The following is a 15,707-nucleotide window of genomic DNA, read 5'->3' as shown; positions in this document are numbered from 1 at the left end:
TCCAGGACAATTCTGAAGCAAGTGTACGGAATTGTACGGCATACTCGCCAACGGAAGAATTACCCTGGACCAGGTTCAACAGGGCAGTCTCAGCAGAAGAGGCTCGGGCAGGTTCCTCAAAGACACTTCGGATTTCCGAGAAGAAGGAGTGTACAGAGGCAGTGACGGGGTCATTGCGGTCCCAGAGCGGTGTGGCCCATGACAGGGCTTTTCCGGACAGAAGACTGACTACGAAAGCCACCTTAGACCTTTCAGTGGGAAACAGGTCCGACATCATCTCCAGATGCAGGGAACATTGGGAAAGAAAGCCACGGCAAAACTTAGAGTCCCCATCAAATTTATCCGGCAAGGATAAGCGTATCCCAGGAGCGGCCACTCGCTGCGGAGGAGGTGCAGGAGCTGGCGGAGGAGATGACTGCTGAAGCTGTGGTAGCAACTGTTGTAGCATAACGGTCAGTTGAGACAGCTGTTGGCCTTGTTGCGCTATCTGTTGTGACTGCTGGGCGACCACCGTGGTGAGGTCAGCGACAACTGGCAGAGGAACTTCAGCGGGATCCATGGCCGGATCTACTGTCACGATGCCGGCTGGCAGGTAGTGGACCCTCTGTGCCAGAGAGGGATTGGCGTGGACCGTGCTAGTGGACCGGTTCTAAGCCACTACTGGTTTTCACCAGAGCCCGCCGCAAAGCGGGATGGTCTTGCTGCGGCGGTAGTGACCAGGTCGTATCCACTAGCAACGGCTCACCTCTCTGGCTGCTGAAGATAGGCGCGGTACAAGGGAGTAGGCAGAAGCAAGGTCGGACGTAGCAGAAGGTCGGGGCAGGCAGCAAGGATCGTAGTCAGGGGCAACGGCAGAAGGTCTGGAAACACAGGCAAGGAACACACAAGGAACGCTTTCACTGGCACTAAGGCAACAAGATCCGGCAAGGGAGTGCAAGGGAAGTGAGGTAATATAGGGAAGTGCACAGGTGAAAACCCTAATTGGAACCACTGCGCCAATCAGCGGCGCAGTGGCCCTTTAAATCGCAGAGACCCGGCGCGCGCGCGCCCTAGGGAGCGGGGCCGCGCGCGCCGGGACAGAACAGACGGGGAGCGAGTCAGGTAGGGGAGCCGGGGTGCGCATCGCGAGCGGGCGCTACCCGCATCGCGAATCGCATCCCGGCTGGCAGCAGGATCGCAGCGCCCCGGGTCAGAGGACGTGACCGGAGCGCTGCAGCGGAGGGAGTGAAGCGAGCGCTCCGGGGAGGAGCGGGGACCCGGAGCGCTCGGCGTAACAGGAACAATGTTAAGCGAGGAGAGATCTGGTGTATACTGTGAAGATGTCATAACAGTGAATAAAATGCCTTTATACAATATAGCATTTAATACAGGGGAAGGTTAGTAAATGTAATATATGCATGCAATAAGCTTCATAATCTTATTTCATGGAACATGTATCCTAGATAAGCTCATATCAGTTCCAGTATTCTTTCTACTAAAGATGTTTTTAGGAATATTCCCAAAAACTATGGCTCATTGACAGGTATATGAGATATTAAAGAAATACAGTACAAGCATGCAGAGTACTTAGCCTGGGAACCAGAAAGTGTTGGTAATGTTTACATTCGGGAATTCTGAAAAGGTCTGATTTATTAGCAGAAACAGTGACACTTTTGTCTATTGGCTGTACGTACAGTAGTATTGCAGATTATTTCCACTCAAGTGAATGCAGTACCAGACATAGCACTTTTTCTGTAATAAAAAACAAAGAACATATTTAGGGCATGTTTACTAGTGTTGAGCGGCATAGGCCATATTCGAATTCGCGAATATTCGCGAATATATGGACGAATATTCGTCATATATTCGCGAATATTTTATGCGCAGGATTTGAAGATGCATATTTGAAGTTGTGTTCAGTCATTTAATTTACATAAATCAGCAGCTTCAAATCCTGTGCATCAAATATGTGCAGGATACTGTATGTGCAAATACAGTGACCCCCCCGACCTACGATGGCCCCGACATACAATAATTTCAACATGCGATGGCCTCTCAGAGGCCATCGCATGTTGAAGGCAGCATCAACTTACGATGTTTTGTATGTCGGGGCCATCGCATAAACGGCTATCCAGCAGCGCTGAGTGCTTCAGCTGCCGCCGGATAGCCATTTACGGTGCCCCGTGTGCTCCGGTGATGGTCTCCTACCTGTCCTCGGGGCTCCGGAGCGTCCTATTCACGATCCCCTCCATCGCCGGCGCTCTCCTTCGTCGTCATCACGTCGCGCGCACGCCGTCCCGTCATCCAATAGGAGCGGTGTGCGTGCGTAGTGACGTGATGACGGCGACGGAGAGCGAGGATCCCGGGGAAGCAGAGATGTCCGGAACGTCGGGGACACCACAGGGACGCGGCGACAGCAATGGAGGGTGACATCCAGTGACGGGTCCAGAACGGCGGGGACAGGTGAGTACAGCTTCCTATACTTTACATTGCACGGATCCCTCAACATACGATGGTTTCAATAAATGATGGTTCACTTGGAATTGATTACCATCGTATGTTGAGGGCCCACTGTACACCCCTAGGGTAGGGTCACACGTAGAGCATCTGCAGCATATTTTGCAGTCAAAAGAGCCAGCGCCTTCTGTGGCCGGGTAGCTCTGTGTGTCTGCATGTAGCGTCTGATTTCCAAAAATACATCTGCTATGAGCAGGCACTGTGTCTACAGAGGGAATTCCACTGTTATGAGCAGACATACAGAGCTCCCCAGCCGCAGCAGGGCGCTGGCTCTTATGACTGCTGGCCGGCACGTCCGCATCATGAAATACACTGCAGATGTGCTATGTGTGTGAGGATCTGTGGTCACTCAAAAAAAAGGGAAATGTCAGTAACCTATACATAGCTAAGGATGGGGGGGGGGAGGGTTTGGTGATCACATAGTTATAGGGTTCCTGACCATCAAGGGACGGTGACTGTAGTAAGGGGCATGTATATTTATGGGAGAGGGAATAGCTGTTCTTTCAGTAAATATGCACCCCTTTCATTAAATATGCTCCTTATCCTCATTACTGTCACCGTACAGATGAACACAGTCCATATTATAATAAAGGTTCCCGCCATTTGTTGGATTTTCTTGATAAGGGAACTACAATGCCCTTTAACTTAGGAGGCAATCATCATGCTGTAAACAGGTAGGGGATCAGCCCCCTATTGCTCTATACAGGTTACTGTCACTAGTTTTGTTCTGAGGGACCATAAGTCCTCTTTAACCCCTTAACGATGCAGGATGTATATTTACGTCCTGCGCCGGCTCCCGCGATATGAAGCGGGATCGCGCCGCGATCCCGCATCATATCGCGTCGGTCCCGGCGCCAAATCAACGGCCGGGACCCGCGGCTAATACCACACATCGCCGATCGCGGCGATGTGCGGTATTAACCCTTTAGAAGCGGCGGTCAAAGCTGACCGCCGCTTCTAAAGTGAAACTGAAAGTATCCCGGCTGCTCAGTCGGGCTGTTCGGGACCGCCCGGTGAAATCGCGGCGTCCCGAACAGCTGATCGGACACTGGGAGGGCTCTTACCTGCCTCCTCGGTGTCCGATCGACGAATGACTGCTCCGTGCCTGAGATCCAGGCAGGAGCAGTCAAGCGCCGATAATGCTGATCACAGGCGTGTTAATACACGCCTGTGATCAGTATGAGAGATCAGTGGGTGCAGTGTTATAGGTCCCTATGGGACCTATAACACTGCAAAAAAAAAAGTAAAAAAAAAGTGTTAATAAAGGTCATTTAACCCTTTCCCATAAAAAAAATAAAACAGTGTAAAAAAAAAAAAAATAAACATATGTGGTATCGCTGCGTGCGTAAATGTCCGAACTATAAAAATATATCATTAATTAAGCTGTACGGTCAATGGCGTACGCGCAAAAAAAATTCCAAAGTCCAAAAAAGCTTATTTTGGTCACTTTTTATAACATTAAAAAATGAATAAAAAGTGATCAAAAAGTCCGATCAAAACAAAAATCATACCGATAAAAACTTCAGATCACGGTGCAAAAAATGAGTCCTCATACCGCACCGTACGTGGAAAAATAAAAAAGTTATAGGGGTCAGAAGATGACATTTTTAAACGTATAAATTTTCCTGCATGTAGTTATGATTTTTTCCAGAAGTGCGACAAAATCAAACCTATATAAGTAGGGTATCATTTTAACCGTATGGACCTACAGAATAATGATAAGGTGTAATTTGTACCGAAATATGCACTGCGTAGAAACGGAAGCCCCCAAAAGTTACAAAATGGCGTTTTTTTTTCGATTTTGTCGCACAATGATTTTTTTTCCGTTTTGTCGTGCATTTTTGGGTAAAATGACTAATGTCACTGCAAAGTAGAATTGGCGATGCAAAAAATAAGCCATAATATGGATTTTTAGGTGGAAAATTGAAAGGGTTATGATTTTTAAAAGGTAAGGAGGAAAAAACGAAAGTGCAAAAACGAAAAAACCCTGAGTCCTTAAGGGGTTAAGGCTGTGGCCACACAGCGACCTTGGCTTCAACACAAGTCATGTGTTCACAGATGTGTGTGTCGTACTACCTGTATCAGCTAACTCAAATGAATATGTTCGCACTGTGACACATAAGTTGCCTTTAACCGTGACCCTACTGTCACCAACAATCCATCAATAATTGATTATTGGTTGGGGTATCTTGTGTATTGCAACACAACTACACTTTCTTTCATTAGCTGTGATGTCATACAAAATAGGCAACTAGACATGGTGTGGCTGCATGACCTGTGTTTCAGCAAAAGTCAAGGTGTAGGCTTCCTTCAAAAGTCAAATTTGAAGCTTTTTTAATAGAATCTAAAAAAGTCTCCGAAATGTCACAAAACATTGTTTGCATTCTGTTTTATATTTCTCTGTAAACTGAAAAAAATTTCACATCTATTCTTTCTGCAGAGACCTGAATCAGGATTTCCATAGTAGATGTTTAAAGGGGTACTCCTCCTCTAGACATCTTTTCCCCTATCCAAAAGATAGGGGATAGGATGTCTGATCATGGGAGTCCTGCCGTTGGGACCCCCACGATCTCCCTGCAGCACCCAGTGTTCGTTTAGAATACCAGCTGCGGCGCTGTAAAGAAGGGACAAAACAGTATTACTTCAATGGGAGTCTCTGAGTGGCAGGGCTGGATGGAGAACAAATGTGTGAACACAGAGCACTCAGTCCAGTGAATGTTGTACATGGAAGCTGCGATGCCTACAGCATTGCCACTTGCTTTTGTTCGGGCTACTATGTGTACAGGAGCAGGGACAAAACAAATCCAAATTAAATTACCAAAAATTCAGATTCTAGGAAATCAAAAATTTTGTTAACATTTAGACTAAATCTGATTTATGCTAAATCCATTCCCTCATCTGTTATCTAAAGATAAATCTAATTAGTTCTCCAGCTTAAAATGAATAAATGTAACCATCAAATATTGAAGGGGCATAACACCTGTGGTGGAGGACACACTGTCATGTGACATGACATAGACAAAGCTTCACAGGAGCCAAAGGAGTGCCCAGAAGTTATTAGGAAAGTGAAAGATTACAGAAAATAAATATTATTAGATCCATTGGTAGATGGGACAACCTGAACTGAAAGTGATTCTGCAGCAAAATCCACATGTGCTGGGCCCTTTTCACCCCACCATTTGCCGTATGCCCAACTGGTAACTATAGGATAAATGGAGAATCCAAGGTACCAGTAAAATGTTAAGAAAATTACATTTCTCTTTATTAAAAATTGGATGTTTCAGCCAATATGGCCTTGTCAAGCAAAAAGAAAATTACAAACACAAAGGCCCCATAAAGACCAAATTCTTCAAGTGCCTTGGATTTATATATCTTCATACACCTTAATTACCTGACAGAGACCAAAAAGTTTTATTTTGGCCACCATTCAGCAGAGTTTCTGTTAACTGTGGAACAAAATAGCACAGACCATAATAGCACTATTCCATAATGCGGAATGGCCCACAATAATAAGTGTGAACAAAGCCTTACTGTGGCTGACTTCAGCAGGATCGACCAACGGTCTAAAGTGCATGATGGCCTCCCGACTTTGACAGATGATATTAAAGGAGTACTCCATACAATAAAATGTATCCCCATCCACAGGATGGGGACAAAATTTAGATTGCGGGGGGGGGGGGGGGGGGGGATATGGGTCTGACCGCTTTGACCTCCACGATCTCCTGCACACCACCCTGGCAGTCCCCATGAAGGGAGTGTGCCAACCCCCACAGAAAGCCACGTCCGACACCCCCTTCCATGTATCTCTATACAGTGACCCCCCCCCCCGACCTACGATGACCCCGACATACGATCATTTCAACATACGATGGCCTCTCAGAGGCCATCGCATGTTGAAGGCAGCATCAACATACGATGCTTTTGTATGTCGGGCCATCGCATAAACGGCTATCCGGCAGCGCTGACTGCTTCAGCTGCCACCAGATAGCTGTTTATGGTGCCCCGTGTGGTCCGCTGACGATCACTTACCCGTCCTTGGGGCTCTGGCGTGTCCTCTTCGGGATCCTCTGCATCGTCGTCGCTCTCCATCGTCATCATCACGTCGCTACGCATCCAATAGGAGCAGCGTGCGTAGCGACATGATGGCGGCGACGGAGAACGAGGATGCTGGGGATGCTGGGGAAGCAGAGGCCTTGCCGGAGCGGCGGGGACACCCCGGGGATGCGGCGGCAGTGATGGAAGGCGACATGCAGGGCAGCGGTGATGATCCGAGCGGCGGGGACACATGAGTATAACCTCCAGTACCAGTGGTCTTAAACCTGCGGACCTCCAGATGTTGCAAAACTACAACTCCCAGCATGCCCGGACAGCCATTGGCTGTCCAGGCATGCTGGGTGTTGTAGTTTTGCAACATGTGGAGGCCCGCAGGTTGTAGACCACTGTCCTATACTTTACATTGCACGGATCCCTCAACATACGATGGTTTCAACAAACGATGGTCCATTTGGAACAGATTACCATCGTATGTTGAGGGACCACTGTACATTGAGGAGGCAAATCAGCCACAGCTTTGTACTATAGTCAGCATGTCACCTTCCTGGGGACTGCCGGGGTGCCATGCAGCAGATTGCGGGGGGTCCCAGTGGTCAGACCCCTCGCAATCTAAAACTTATCCCCCATCCTGTGGATAGGGGATACGTTTTATTGCACTGAAGTACTCCTTAAAGGGCAAATAGGGTTAGTCGTGTTGAATTCCATCTGATTGATCCAATGCAATGAGGAAGTAGCTGCCACCAAAGTCTGGCAGAAGTTTACCCCCTCCCCTTCCATGGAAAGCACATAAAGATTTGGTCTTGCATATGGGGAGGTTAAGAGAGAGAGAGCTGTCAGACGATTGTTTGTTTGACTAACAGCTTTTGAAAATGTATGACCACCGACAGCTTATATAACTTCTGTTAAGGTGACAAACACTTATACTTCCTTTATTTTTATGATCTGGGCAACAGTAGGAAAATAGAAATCAACTCAATATACAAAGTTTTAGCCCATTTGTACCTCCACACAGTGTGGCCTAGCCACGGTTGCATAATATAGTTTATCACTTATTACTGTGGTCCTGTGACAGCGTAAATAGGTTATCCAGGAAAAAACTTTTTTTTATATATCAACTGGCTCCAGAAAGTTAAACAGATTTGTAAATTACTTCTATTAAAAAATCTTTATCCTTTCAGTACTTATGAGCTTCTGAAGTTCAGGTTGTTCTTTTCTGTCTAAGTGCTCTCGGATGACACGTGTCTTGGGAACCGCCCAGTTTAGAAGAGGTTTGCTATGGGGATATGCTTCTAAACTGGGTGGTTCCCGAGACAGGTGTCATCAGAGATTACTTAGACAGAAAAGAACAACCTTAACTTCGGAAGCTCATAAGTACTGAAAGGATTAAGGTTTTTTAATAGAAGTAATTTACAAATCTATTTAACTTTCTGGAGCCAGTTGATATATATATATATATATATATATATATATATATATATATATATATATATATATATAAAGTTTTTTTCCTGGATAACCCCTTTTATCCCTTCATTTGAAATATAGGGAAAGCACAGCAATTCAACATAAACCAAGCATTCAGCTGCACCCTTAGGACTTGTTCAATACCATGAATACCAGGATAATGCAATAGGCCAGGGTCTATATTAGACATCTCACCATTATTGAAAAACAAACCAAGTAGTTCCAGTTCTCCCCAAGCAAACAAACTGTGCTACTTATTTTCTGACGTCTTATCCTGTAGTAAGAGAATACTTTTTGTGGCTGTTATTCGTTACATCTGTTGTAAAAAAAAATAAAAAAAACATAACAAATTATTGGTGTAGCTGATATTACAGGGCAAACTCAATATAACCAAGTGAAAATGTGCAAATATGTTTTTCCGTATATTAACAAAAATGCTGCCCACTAGGTGGCAGTCACTGTCCTGTGCTATTTCACGAATGTTTCAAATTTTTGACACAGGCATTTTTTATTATTGACTTTGCAATGTGCATTTATTGTTATTTGCTTTTTATGACTTTTCATTTCCTCACTCAGTCCCTATTAGTTGTGCCGGTACACGTCTATAATTAACACACTTTTCAGAACATAAAAATAGCTTTAGTCTCTTATTTTCTCAGCTATTTTTCTTCTTCTTCTGTTACCTGTCGGTACGTCTTATCCTTTTACGACCTCAGAAAGCTCCTCTTGTGCTACAAATTGAGTTGTATCTGGTCTCACTATATACAGCATGTTATTATTAAGCAATTTTTGTCTTACTTCAGTAGAGAGCAGAGCAGTGACAGGGCTAGATTGTTGTAAGAGGAATTCTTAAAATCTTTTATACCACCTTTCTATGGCATAGCAGGGATTCTGCAATCATCCCCGCCATGCGGTGTCACCTGATGTGCCTTTCCTAAGGCATGGCGTTAATAGCAGAATGTCATTTACACTGAACAATTACAGGATCATCCTTATAGGAAGTGTAGTCAAAATTCAACAAAAGATCACAGCATTATGAAAATAGATTACAGCTAACCTGTCCGTCCTGCACAGATTATTAATGAAAATGTTTCGCTCCCTGCTCATATATCCATCATGAACTGCATGAAATATATTCCCCAGGAGCGCAGAAGTGGAACAAAGGATAGGAATTAAAACTTGCACATGAAAACGCTATTGCCTGACAGTGATCCAAGTGACAAACCTATGAGCTGCCGTTATACTTGGAGGGGTAAGATAGGCTAGAGAGAACACTATAAGTAAAGAGCACAGGAAATTGAATTATTGGAATTGCTCAGTTTGGCAGTGATTGATAGAAGTTCAAAGGTCAACTCTTATGTATTAGGCCAATAGAAAAATTAGCTCCCTCAAAAATCCTGGAAATCCCAGAAGGCCTTATTACTGATGTTAAAGCTATTGGATAATGTAACTATGGACAGTTGTATATTCCTTATATTTCTAATGGAAAGGGAAGTTAGGGTTTGAAGGTTCTTCATATAATATATAGGAATTTATTGTAACTGATGGATGGAATCACTAAGCATCAGGATTGAGCTGAATATGGAGCTTAACAACCGCAAGGAACTCAGACTCCAAATTTTGTGAAATAGAAAAGATTTTGGAGTAATGTAGAGAGAACCATTTGTGGTTTATTATAAAGGTAAATGCACAGAAAACAACAACATTTTTCAATAACCTCTGACTGTGACCTATATGGCCTTATAATCCCATCGGACTCTCATTTCTAGCCTTTTGGAGATCTATGAAACTGTAGATAAATTGTAACAAATGGAGGGTTTAGATATTTATTTTCTTATTAAAGCAGGTTGCTGTCAACTCAAGTGATCCATATGGACATTTGTCAGCCTTACAGTATCTCACATAAGTGAGTCCACCCATCACATTTCAGTAAATATTGTCTTCTATATTTTCACTGAAGAAATGACACAGCCTGTATAACAGTGTGTAATGTCCCCTCAAAATAACTCCATGTCCAAATTATGCCCAATTAGCTATTTTCCCTCTGTAATGTCATGTGACTTGTCAGTTTTACAAGGTCTCAAGTGTGACTTGGGAGCAGGTGTCTTTAATTTGGTGTTATCGCTCTCACACTCTCTAATACTGGTCACTGGAAGTTCAACAAGGCACCAGATGGCAAACAACTCTGCAAAAATAAAATTATTGTTGCTCTACATTAAGATGGCCTAGGCTATTTCTTCTGGGTCGACAGCCATGTAGACCACAGTACCTGTGAGGGGTGTACTCACTATATATACAGACACAGACATAACTGGGCCCCTATGGATCCCTAGAATGGGAGTTCTGAGCCTAAAAGGAAGATGTTTCGATGATGACTATTAGGACCACACATTTTACAAAGTGAATCTTTGAACTCTGGACTGCCAGAGTAGTAACTCAGACTAAAGGGGTTATGTTTCTACTTAAACAAAGCATCATAAAATATGTGTGGAGACCCATAGGCCATTCATACTCCTCTGGGAATTCTCGTATGAATGAGATGCAAAGCAGCTCTCTGATGCTACCTTTTTCAGGTAGCTTTCCCATCAAGTCAGTGTCTGACTTTAAAGGAAATCTGTCATCAGAATGTTACACAGGCTTGTAGTGCAGGTGATCCTGATTAAAACGCTCCTTACCTGGTTAAAAATGGTTCAGCGCTTCTTAAGATATCTATATTTTTAGTTTTCTGTTATTCCCTGGCTTGGGACTCAGTGGGAGGTGTTATCATCTGGGACTCGGCCACACGTCATTCTAGCTGGGCGGAGCTGCCGCCCGACTCATGAATATTCATGAACTTATCCTCCTGGTCTAATTCTTCTTTCTTGGTCTGGTGTGGAGGGCCGCGCATGCGCAGCGTTCCGTACACCCGGAAGCGGCGTTCTCCCCCCGGCTTCACTCAAGCTGCGGCCCTATACAAGTAAGAAGACGGGCTGCATAAGTGAAAAGCCGGGGGTGGGAGGAAGAGAGGGACGGAGGGTGTATTTATTCACAAACAGACCGAGAAAGAAGAATTAGACCAGGAGGATAAATTCATGAATATTCATGAGCCGGGCGGCAGCTCCGCCCAGCTAGAATGACGTGTGGCCGAGTCCCAGATGATACCACCTCCCACTGAGTCCCAAGCCAGGGAAGAACAGAAAACAAAAAATATAGATATCTTAAGAAGCGCTGAACCATTTTTAACCAGGTAAGAAGTGTTTTAATCAGGATCACCCGCACTACAAGCCTGTGTAACAGGTTTAGTGCTGGTGATTCTGATGACAGATTTCCTTTAAGAAGCCTTAGAATATGACTGGGAGTTTCATGAATCAAACCGTAAACTCCCCAGAAAGAAAGTTTATGTTCCTTTTCTGGCTTATTCAATATAAAGCATATTACATATATGTATTTTATAGTATATATATATATATATATATATATATATATATATATATATATATATACTGTATATATACATCTAATGCACTGCTGTCATGTTTACCATATGAATAACTTATTCCTTCATTCACAGTACTGCTCCTTTATAGTTAATAATCATAATGACTGCAGTCATAAGTTTTGTGCCATCCTATATTATTGCTATTATGTGTTTGTGTACAGGAAATTAACCTGTCAGAAGTTTTAAAGCCTCAAGTGTGGCTGTCTAAGGATCCATGGATCAAAGATAGTGAGTAGAAACTTGGTCAGGTCTGTGTGTATTGAGTTGGGTCTAGCCAGCAAGCCATGCCAGAGCTGTTAGTCTTGGAATTAGGGATGAGCAAATCGAATCTGATGAATTTGAATTTGTTCTGAATTTCAGGAAAAATTTGATTCGCAATGAATGCGAATATCGCTGCGATTCGATCGCACAAATTGTTTCATTAAACTTTATTTAGTGAGGACATGGGGCAAGGAATCCTGGGAAGGAAGGAACAAGGGTCAGTGGGATGACCCTGAATCACATGCAGCATGCAGCCTATGAGCAGCCACCCACCCCTGTGATTTCCCAGCCCTATCGGCAGCCATTATGCAGCCAGTCACTTCAGAATTTTATTCCAGAGAGAGAGAGAGAGAGAGAGAGAGGGAGAGGGACAGACAGCAGTGTGTGTTGCAAAGAAAAGCATTTTTACAGCAGCGATTCACCTCCCAGTCACATCAGGGTTCTATTGCAGAGAAAGAGGGACAGAGAGCAGTGTGTGTTGCACAGAAAAGCATTTTTACAGCAGCGATTCACCTCAAGCCCAAATCCTGCCTAGAAGCACTGATAGGGAAGGGAGTGAGATTGAGAGAGAAAGTGCAATTTTGGGTGTATAGTCCCCTATTAAGGGTAACCTGTGCGTACATCTAAGTGGTGTACTATTTTTTTCCTGTTAACCCCTTAAGGACCCGGGGTTTTTCCGTTTTTGCATTTTTGTTTTTTCCTCCTAACCTTTAAAAAATCATTACTCTTTCAATTTTGTTCCTAAAAATCCATATGATGGCTTATTTTTTTGTTCCATCAATTCTACTTTGTAATAACATCAGTCATTGTACCCAAAAATCTATGGCAAAACGGAAAAAAAAATCAAAAATGAAAAAAAAAGGCAAAAAAAAAAAAAAAAGCCTTTTTGTAAATTTTAGGGGCTTCCGTTTCTACGCAGTACATTTTTCAGTAAAGATGACACCTTCTCTTTATTCTGTAGGTTCATACGATTAAAATGATCCCCTACTTTTAGGTTTGATTTTGTCGTATTTCTGGAAAAAATCATAACTACATGCAGGAAAATGTATACGTTTAAAATTTTTATCTTCTGACCCCAATAACTTTTTTATTTTTCCGCATATGGGGCAGTATGAGGGCTCATTTTTTGCGCTGTGATCTGAAGTTTTTAGTGGTACCATTTTTGTATTGATCGGACTTTTTGATCGCTTTTTATTCATTTTTTGATGATATACAAAAGTGACAACAAATACGCTATTTTGGACTTTGGAATTTTTTTGTGCGTACGCCATTGACCGTGCAGTTTAATTAATGATATATTTTTATAATTCAGACTTTTCCGCACAATGCGATACCACATATGTTTATGCACCATGTGCCACCTACACCACCAAGGATTGATGTGATGCAAAGACCTCTAAAAGATGGAAGGGAACAAGGTATGGTCCATTGTAACCAGTGGGGGTAAAAACTTCCCCTGTAAGGCCCTACTCTTGCATTCTTAATTTCCTTCTTGGCAAGTGTTACTCGCCCTAAAAAAGGGCAGCCTCACACCAACAAACACTGCCATTTCCCAGGATTTTTTGGTGGAAATAGAGAGAGTTTCCTTTTTAGGGTGAGTAACACTTGCCAAGAAGGGAATTAATAGGGCGAGAGTAGGGCCTTACAGGGGAAGTTTTTAACCCCACCCGCTACAATAGAAGCTGGTATTGCCACCCACTGTACTATTCTGTCATCGGGTCACTTTCAGGACTCCTGATGCTGCTGCTGCCACCTTCCGGCTGTCTCATTCTGCCACCATATGTTCTCCTCATGCTGATGCCAGCTCCAGGCTGTCTCATTCTGCCACAATATGTTCTCCTCATGCTGCTGCCACCTCAAGGATGTGTCATTCAGCCACTATATGGTCTCTTCATTCTTCCGCCACCTCCAGGCTGTGTCATTCAGCCGAGATATTTTCTCCTCATGCTGCCACCAACTCCAGGCTGTGTCATTAAGCCACTATATGGTCTCCTCATGCTGCCGCCAACTCCAGGCTGTGTCATTCAGCCACTATATGGTCTCCTTATGCTTCCGCCACCTCCACGCTGTGTCATTTAACCACTATTTGGTCTCCTCATACTGCCGCCAACTCCAGGCTGTGTTATTTAGCCACTATATGGTCTCCTCATGCTGACGGCAACTCTATGCTTTGTCATTCAGCCACTATATGGTCTCCTCATGCTGCTGCCACCTCCACACTGTGTCAGTCTCCTCATGCTTCCGCCACCTCCATGCTGTGTCATTTAGCCACTATATGTTCTCATGATGCTGCCGCTACCGCCAGGCTTTGTCAGTCATTCAGCCACTATATGCTGCCCCTAATTCCAGGCTGTATAATTCAGCCACTATGTGGTCTCCTCATGCTGCCTTCATCTCCAGGCTGTGTCATTCAGCTACTATATGTTCTCCTCATGCTGCCGCCACCTCCACCGTGTGTCATTCAGACACTATATGGTCTCCTCATGCTGCCGCCACCTCCACCCTGTGTCATTCAGCCACTATATGGTCTCCTCATGCTGACGCCACCTCCAAGCTGTGTCATTCAGCCACTATATGGTCTCCTCATACTGATGCCACCTCCAGGCTCTGTCATTGTTCCGCTCTGCCACAGTGATTCTAATAGCGACGCTTCTGATATATAGTATATTCATACTGAATAACAGTATTATTTCACTAACCCAGCATACAACCTATGCGTGTTATAGCAAGGCAAAGTGTCCTACACCCCTATTGAGGCTCTCTGTAGAAATAGCCATTTATAATAGTAATTCGCCGCAAATAAATTTGTACCGAAACAATTTTTTAGGGAAAATTCTGCAAATCAGCCAAATCTAATTTTTCTAAAATTCGCTCACCTCTACTTGGAATCCGATGGGTTGGTTATCCGCCATCCTGTTATCTTTACCTGTACAAGGCTGAGGCCTTGATTGGGAAACCTGGAGCAGAAGAAATCCTTCATCACAATTATTCCAAGCAGGATGAGGTAGGCCCTGGATAAATTGCAACTATGATTAGAGACTGTGCTGACCCATGTGCCCTGCCATCTTTAATTGCTAACTGCTATGTTCTCTGCTTAGGCCGTGACCATAAAGCTATGTGCCCTCATTGAGAGACTGAAATATCTTGCTGCTTTTCTAATGGACATAGTTTTCTAATGGACATAGTATCATAATTATTGCCAAGCTTGTAACAATTATGCCTGTAATATAGTTATATAGTTTATAAGGTTGAAACAAGTCCATTAAATTCATCCTATTCCCATTGTGACAGTGTGGCAAGGTAAGGGTGTATTTCCCTAGCTAACCCTGGAGAAATCTCCACCTGTGGCCTAATTAATTAGGTAGCTGAGAGAGGAAGTCTGTTTAAAAGGAAGCTCTCCCTAGAACACAGCTTGCTGGCTGTAGGGGGAGGCAGGGGTCCTGGTGAGGAACACACAGCCCAAACAGTGAGTGGCCCCAAGTGTGGACAAGACACACAGCAAGAGGTTGCAAACGCTGTGTGTGAACAATGAGTAGAAGGTTGCAGGAGACATAAGTTTAACTGGCCGCTAAAAGCCTACCAATGGATAGTCAGGGCATGCTGGTTTGTGTAGTTAGTGACTAGATGGTCTAGGGTTTTGTTTGTTCCTGTGTTATGTTTTTATTTATCCTGCAACCTATCTAATAAAGCTGGCGAGGGGCCGGACTTGCATAAAGTACTGTTGTTTGCCTGCTGATTGAAGTGGAAACGTGTCCTCTGGCGGTGTCAAGGACAATCCCAGAGCTATCCCAGGGAGAAATCCAACCTAATACAACCTATTCCTTTCCACCTACAATATGGCTTTATCCCTGGATCAATGATCTGTCCCTATAAATCTATTATCTATAACTTGTAATGCGGTTACTCAGCATTGGATTTACCATGACCACTTCCTCTGGCAGAGAGTTCCACAGTT

This window comes from Hyla sarda, chromosome 1 (genome assembly GCF_029499605.1).
Source record: "Hyla sarda isolate aHylSar1 chromosome 1, aHylSar1.hap1, whole genome shotgun sequence".
NCBI lineage: Eukaryota > Metazoa > Chordata > Amphibia > Anura > Hylidae > Hyla > Hyla sarda.
The sequence above is the reverse complement of the archived record's forward strand: the minus strand, read 5'-3'. Positions refer to the sequence as shown.